This window comes from Gracilinanus agilis, chromosome 3 (genome assembly GCF_016433145.1).
Source record: "Gracilinanus agilis isolate LMUSP501 chromosome 3, AgileGrace, whole genome shotgun sequence".
NCBI lineage: Eukaryota > Metazoa > Chordata > Mammalia > Didelphimorphia > Didelphidae > Gracilinanus > Gracilinanus agilis.
The window spans coordinates 552,728,695-552,736,009 of record NC_058132.1 but is presented as its reverse complement, the minus strand read 5'-3'; positions in this window follow the sequence as shown (position 1 = coordinate 552,736,009).

The window sequence follows — 7,315 nt, the reverse complement described above, 5'->3', positions numbered from 1 at the left end:
TGAAATTAACAAACAGGCTTTAGTTAATTTCACAGGAAGGGACCTATTTTGAAGTAACACCTTCCTTCAAGATGGATGCCCAGCTTCCTTCTAAACCCAGTGTATGTTTCTCTTTCCCTCTTCTTCCCTCTTGTTAACTAACAGACAAATTACACTAAATAGAACTATTGAAACACAAAAGGTTTAATTGTTTGAAGAATGTTTGTTAGGAAGGTGGGTTAAAGGAAAGCCCTATCAGTTATCTCAGGAACCTCAGGTGGGGGAAGGGAAGTGAACATGGAATCTGAGTAAGGACCTGCCTTGCTCAGTTTTACAAAATCTATCTAAAGGGAATAAAGGTGATTTGATTAAATTATAAATAATGCTGTCAATTAAATAACTCTTCACAGATTTAACTCCTCTCTAATTTCTCTCCTTGTAAACTCCACAGCCACTAAGGTAAGGGAGGGAAGGCAGGGTGGTATTAGGAAAGGAAGATATAAAGGGTCTATCTAAAATAATAATTTCTTAAGTAAATCTATCAATGCTAGGCTAAATTTCAATATTGAAGCTAGATACTCTAAGAGCTCGCTCATTGACTTCCTCCCTTCACGGAAGATCCAGTCAACTGCCTCTCCTCAAGATTCTAAAACCTCTAACAGCTTTTTGGAACTCAGCCAAAGCTAGAAAAAAAACTATAACCCCAAATTCTGTATACTACACAAAACAAACACAGCAATTATATGAAAACAACTACAAAACACTTTCCAAACAAATAAAACTGGATCTAAACAATTGGAAAGCCATTGATTGCTCATGGGTAGGTCGAGCTAACATAATAAAAATGACAATTCTACCCAAATTAATTTACCTATTTAGCACCATACCTATCAAGCTACCAAAAAACTTCTTTACTGAATTAGAAAAAACTATAACAAATTTCATTTGGAATAACAAAAGATCAAGAATATCAAGGGAAATAATGAAAAAAAATGTGAAGGAAGGGGGCCTAGCAGTACCAGATATTAAACTATACTATAAAGCAGCAGTCATCAAAACAATTTGGTACTGGCTAAGAGACAGAGAGGAGGATCAATGGAATAGACTTGGGGTAAATGACATCAGCAAGACAGTGTATGATAAACCCAAAGAGCCCAACTTTTGGGACATGAATCCACTATTTGACAAAAACTGCTGGGAAATTTGGAAAACAATATGGGAGAGATTAGGTCTAGATCAACATCTCACACCCTACACCAAGATAAATTCAGAATGGGTGAATGACTTGAATATAAAGAGGGAAACTATAAATAAGTTAAATGAACACAGAATAGTATACTTGTCAGATCTCTGGGAAAGGAAAGACTTTAAAACCAAGCAAGAGTTAGAGAAAATTACAAAATGTAAATTAAATGGTTTTGATTATATTAAACTAAAAAGCTTTTGTACAAACAAAAACAATGTAGTCAAAATCAGGAGGGAAACAACAAATTGGGAAAAAATCTTTATAACGAAAAACTCGGACAGGGGTCTAATTACTCAAATATGCAAGGACATACCCTCCTTTTCCAGTTTTTTGACTCGAAACTACCACACCAATGCAACTACCAACAATTTGGAAATTGGTCTTGATCAAGGACACATGACAAAACCAGTGGAAATGTGCGTCGGCCATGGGTGGGGGGAGTGCGGGGGGTGAAGGGGAAAGTAGGAGCATGAATCATGTAACCATGTTAAAAATGATTATTAATAAATGTTAAAAAAAGAATCACACATTTTTAGATTATTTATAACCTTTCATTTTGCTGCTATCATACAGGTGAGATGCTTAATTCTAACTATGAAAGAAACCAGGGGAAGGAAATTATGCCAAAATGGAAGGTTAACTCATAGGTTCTCCTGGAAGATGTAAAATTAGGAGTTGATAGGCTTGCTTTCATCATGCAAAATTATGCTTCCACAAAAAGCATAATTTCTTGGACCAGTTCATCTCATATTGGTGTATCCATGATAAGTTTCTGCAAAAATAAGCATCATAAAAATAACTACAATTTATATACCAACATCTATTACAGAGGGGAAAAAAGTAGAAAAATTGTATGATAAGCTTGACAAGACCCTAAAAATTAGATCAATACATATTTTGGTACCCAATGACCTCAATGCAATGGTGGGATTAGGTGAGGAGAGAGGAGAATATATTGGAATTATAGATCAGAAATGAGAGATGTAAAAGACATAGATTACATATAAGTCTCATGCCTATATCATGAATACTTCTAGGAAAGAACTAAAAGGTGCTTAACATGGTGAAGATCATGAGACCATAGATTTAGAACTAGAAGTAACTTTCAAGGTCAACTAGTCTAATCCCTTCATTTTACATGTGAGAACCTAAGACTCTGAGACACTAAATAAATTCCTCAAGTTCAGACAGCTGGTAAATGACATAGTCTAGATTTGAACCGAGGTCTTTTGACTCCAAATCCAGTGTTCCATTCACCATTACATAATTATATTTTAATAAATCAAAAATGACTTATTGACAAGGAAACTATTGATGATTTATAGTTTGTATTTAATCACATCACTGACTTGTTAGGGAAAAGAAAAAAATTAGTGCACATCTGAAAGAAAGAATAAAAATGAGAAAAAGATGGTTGTATGATTAAAACAACTTATTCTTGTTTTTTTCAAACTATCAATGATAAAAATGACAAAGGAATAGAAGAAAGAACATAGACATAGGACACAACAATTTTATTCTTAAGTCTAACCAATGTAAACTAATTGCCATAAGGAGACCAAAGGAATCTAAAAATGCCTTAGTCATATAACATTTGAATTACTTGCCACATGGAGAGATATAACTGCCAAGGGGAACACCAGTTTAGAATATAAACTCATTCTTAAAAGCTTACAGAGGAGGATGGTTAATTATGTTCGGTATAACCTCATAAAATAGAGGAAGCAATGGAAAGTAATGCCAGTATTAAAAAAAATGCTTGGAGGGACCCAATTAAGTGGAGTCAGCCCAAAGGCACTCAAAATAAAAATGGGAGGTAGATTTTTTAAAAAAATGAAAAAGGTCTGAAATTTTTTTCAATGACTTTTTTTGTCTATTAAGAAACACAGACTCACTTAGATTGACATCACAGTCCTAATTATGCTTGTAGAGGAGATAGAAATGTGACTAAATAGAACAAAGATGAGAAAAAATGTCTGGATTAAAACAAATGTGCATAGAGGGATCTGTGTTGGAGGCAACACATTTGTGAGGGTATTGATGGATCTTTTCATTAGCTTATTTTTTAAATGAAATTTTATTTATTTAAGTGAATATCTGCTTTCTCTCCCACCCACTTCCCTCATTACTCATCTCTACTGAAAAAGCAAAAGAAACAAAATCCTTGTTATAAAAATGTATGGTTAAACAAGACAAATTCTCATATTGTCCATGCAGGGAAACAAGTCTCAAAGTTGTTGTGTTCATTCATTTATTTTACAATTTTATGGTTATCTTATAAGTTATTCTTCTGGTTCTGCTCACTTCACTCCAGATCATTTCATGCAAGTTTTCCCAGGTTTCTCTGAAACTATCGGTTTCATAATTTCTTCCAATACAGTGCAAACCCATTGGTGAGTTAAGGGGAATGTCTATCCCAAACATCCAAAGATTTTGTCTGGTTGAATGTGTGACTGAGAACAATATGTTCCAGCAACTACTGAAGCAGACATTGTGGAGTGCTTATTTGGTCAGATATCAAAGATGTCAAAGTCATCCACTGCATCCTGGGCCATCACCGTTGTCCTGATACTCTTGATAGTAGAAGAGAGAGGGAGGCTGATAACTTTGTGAAACTCTGCCTTACTTTAATACAGTTTAGGCACAAGTCACGATATCACTGGGTCCTCTTTGAAAATGAAGGATAAACACCAATACAATGTACTTCATCATATTCATATCTTATAACTAGTTTAGTCATACACCAGTTGATGGGTACCACATCACTTACCAATTCTTTCCTACCACAAAAATGTTATTACAAATATTTTTGTGCATAAGGATCATTTTCCTCTTTCTTTGATCACTTTAGAAGTTTAGATTGAATAATGGTATCACTGAGCCAAAGGATATTCATGATTTAAAAGCTTTGGGGGAAAAGCTCTGATTTGATTTCCAGAATAATGAAACCAGTTTGCAACACTACCAACAGTGCATTAATATGCCTATATTCCATAGTCTCTTCAACATGTCATTTTCCTTTTTTTTTTTTTTTTGGTCTGTCAACTTTGCCAGAAGTTGCCAAAAATAGAACCTGAGAGATGCTTTAATTTGCATTTCTCAAGTTATTAGCAATTTAGAATCTCCTTCTGAAGAGTATTCATATTCTTTGACCAATTATCAATTGAGAAATGACTCCTATTCTTAAAAGTTTGAGTCAGTTCCATATGTGTGTATATACATATATATGTATATGTATATATATATGTCTTAGAAACTAGTTGTCAAAGAAACTTATTGCTGAGATTTTTTCTCAATCAACCTATTTCTTTAATTTCATCTGCATTGGTTTTATTTATACAAAAATGTTAATGTTTTATGCAATCAAATTTGTCTGTTTTGCCATCTTTGATCTTTTCTATCTCTCCTTGCATCACACATTCTTCCACTTTCCATAGGTCTCAAAGATAATTTCTTCTTTGTTCCTCTAAATTGTTTTTTATGTCACCCTTTATATCTAAGTCTGTACACATTTGGAATTCAAGCTAATACTTAGCTTATGCCAGACAGCTTTCCAGTTTTCCCAATAGTTTTTGTTGAAGAGTAATTTCTTACAGCAACAGCAGGGTCTTTGAGTTTGTCAAACACTAGATTCTGTGTTCATTTGTTTCTGTATATTGCATGCCTAATTAGTTCCATTGTTTATTTCCTCTGTTAACAGGTATTAAATTGTTTTGATAATTATTGATTTTTCAATATAGTTTGATATCTGATACTGCTAAATTATTCCTTTCCACTTTTTCCCCTCACTAATTCCCTTAAGATTCTTGACATTTTGTTTCAGATAAATTTTGTTTTTATTTTTTCTAGATCCATAAAATAAAATACTTTGGTAGCTTGATCAATAAGGCATTTAATGAGTAAATTAATTTAGGTAATATTACAATTTTTATTTATTGGTCCAGTCCATACATGAGCAATTACTATTTTTCCAATTATTTAGATCTGTATTTATATAAAAAAGCGTTTGTTTGTATAGTGTTCATATAGTTTGTGTATATGTGTTGTGTGTGTATGTGTGACAGAGGGAGACAGAGATGATGATGATGATGATGATGATGATGATGATGATGATGATATCAGGTAGACTCTCAAGTATTTTCTATTTTATGTAGTTTTAAATGTAATTTCTTTTTCTATCTCTTTGTGTTGGATTTTGTTGATGACATACAAAAATGTTAATGATTTATGCAAACTTCTTTTATATCCTTCATCGTTGCTGAAATTGTTAATAATTTCAATTATTTTTTTAGGAAGCCTTTTGGGTTCTCCAGGTAAACCATCAGATAATCTTGTTTCCTCTTTGTCCATATTCATTTCTTCAATTTCTTTTTCTTATTGTAATAGTTAATATTTCTAACACCATATTGAATAATAATGGTGATAACATACATCTTTGATTTACCCCTGATCTTTTTAGAAAGGCGTCTAATTGATCACTATTACAGATAATCCTAGTTTAATATTTTAGATACATATTATTTATTAAGAAAAAATGGGAAGTGGGGAAAAGAATAAGCATTTAATAAACTCCTGCTAGTTGCCAGATACATTGCTAAGTACTTTACACATTTTAATTCAAATAAGATATAAATATTATCTGCTTATTCCTATGTTTTTAATAGAAATGGATGTTGTATTTGTCAAAAGCTTTTCCTGCATCTATTGATATAATTGTATGATTTTTATTCATAAGGTCTTAAGAAAATACTAATGGTAGAACAAATGATTTAGATTGTATTACATCAGAAAAAAGGGACAGGGAACATCAACAACTAATAACCTATATGCCTATTTTCCTATTTATATGAAATTTTATCATTTGCACATGAATTGAGGGTATCCTTGACAGTAAATTGGTAGAAAACAGTAGTTTTCAGAAATCATAGTATATCTTGGACCACGTTTACCATCATATAACTGATAGAAAGTTATAGAGACTAAAAGATCCTACTATGATTTTGTTCGTTGATTATTTCTTAAAGCATTTGATGTAGTAAAACAAAACACTCCTTTAAGTGCTTTCTTCCTACAAGGTTTCTTCTAACTATTCATCAAAATTATTCAAGATTCTTTGAGAAAGATGATAAAGAATTCTGATTCAATGACTGATCGTCAACATTTGTCAAAACATAAAACTGGAGGATATATGCTCAACAAAGGCAGTAGAAATAATAATAGTAGTAGTAGTAACAGTAATAACAAATATGAATAGTGCTTCTTGGTGTACAAAGTACAACCCTGTAAAATAGGTGCTGTTATTGTTCTTATTTTACAGATGAGGAAAGTATGCCTGAAAGAGTTTAAATGATTTTCTGAGTCACATAGCTAAGTGTCTCAGGCAAGTATTAATCAACTAATAAATATTTATTAAACATTTTCTATGTGCTGAGTTCTGTGCTAAGAGCTGGAGATACTAAGAAAAAAAGTGAAATAGTCCCTGCCCTCACTGACATGCATAAGATCCAGTTGAAGTGCATTTCCTGTAGATGATGAGATACTCTAGATGTTCCTATCCATGGATAACATTAGGCAGGTAACAGTTATATTGAGTGACAAAGGTAAAATAATATGAAATGAAAATAATTTTAAATGACCTTTTTTACTCATATCTTCTAGTGACCAAGAGAACACAGAATATATTTTAAAAGAATGAAATTCTGTTATAATTGTGGTTCAAAAAAACATGTACTACAAATCTGGCCTCAGACACTTCCCAGCTGTGTGACCCTGGGCAAGTCACTTAACCCCCATTGCCTAGTCCTTACCACTCTTCTGCCTTGGAGTCAATATACAGTATTGACTCTAAGGGTTTAAAAAAAACATGTACTAAATAATCAAATCATCATTAAGTTTATTAGATCATAGTATCATAAAATTTAGAATGGGAAGGTACTTTAGACTCCAACTAGTCATTAGTTTCATTTTACAAATGAAGATGCTACAGCCCAGGAGGGGAAGGTGACTTGTTGAGGTTCACAGGGTAACTAATTTCACCACTTGAACTTCAAGTTTTCCAATAGCTTGATGTTCCACACTCCAATAAAAGAG